The sequence below is a fragment of the Delphinus delphis genome, chromosome 1 (genome assembly GCF_949987515.2).
Source record: "Delphinus delphis chromosome 1, mDelDel1.2, whole genome shotgun sequence".
Classification (NCBI taxonomy): Eukaryota; Metazoa; Chordata; class Mammalia; order Artiodactyla; family Delphinidae; genus Delphinus; species Delphinus delphis.
Window position 1 is genome coordinate 150,407,028 of NC_082683.1, and position 722 is coordinate 150,407,749.

The window sequence follows — 722 nt, forward strand, 5'->3', positions numbered from 1 at the left end:
AATGCCCCACCTCTTGGCCAAAAATCACGAGGAGTTCCGAGACGGTGACACTGGATCATTAAACCAAGCGTGGGGTCCTTCTGAGCGCAGGTGGCACACACCCAGGAAACTGCGCCTGAGTAAGCACCATGTTTTCAGTGCCCTCCGGAATGACAGAGCCCTGGCCAGGCCCACCTGGGCCGCTTGGAGATAAAAGGTTCTGTCTTTGCAAAAGCCACGTGCCCCAAACCACGCATTCTGAATCTTCCCCAGAGTCAGGAGCCAGGACTGAATGTTCACATGCAGGGTGGAGAGTGGGGACCTGAGGCCCACAGCATCCCTCCTATCAAGACTAGGGGACATGCTAGTGACCAGTCTCCAGGGCAAATGGAACTGAGCCAAAACACTGTGGGCCGCTCCACACCCCTCCCCCACTCCTGAGTCTGAGACTGACCCTCGGTTCCCAGCCAGTAGGGGCAGGTATTCGCAGAAAGAGGCAGGATGTGGGGCTGCAACTCCCGGCCAAAGGGAGCCCACTAGAGCCTGGCGGGGGCAGAGGGGGCGGGGGCAGCCTGTCCCAGGGCCCTGTCCTCAGCATTCTTTCAGAGAAGAGGACCTAGATTAACAAGACTGCTCCAACCAGGCTGCTCCTCTACCCACTACAGCCCTCCTCCGAGGGGCAGCTCCAGGCTGCTAGTGAATAATCAAGAAAATCCAGGCCAGGGCTCTGGGCAGCACACACC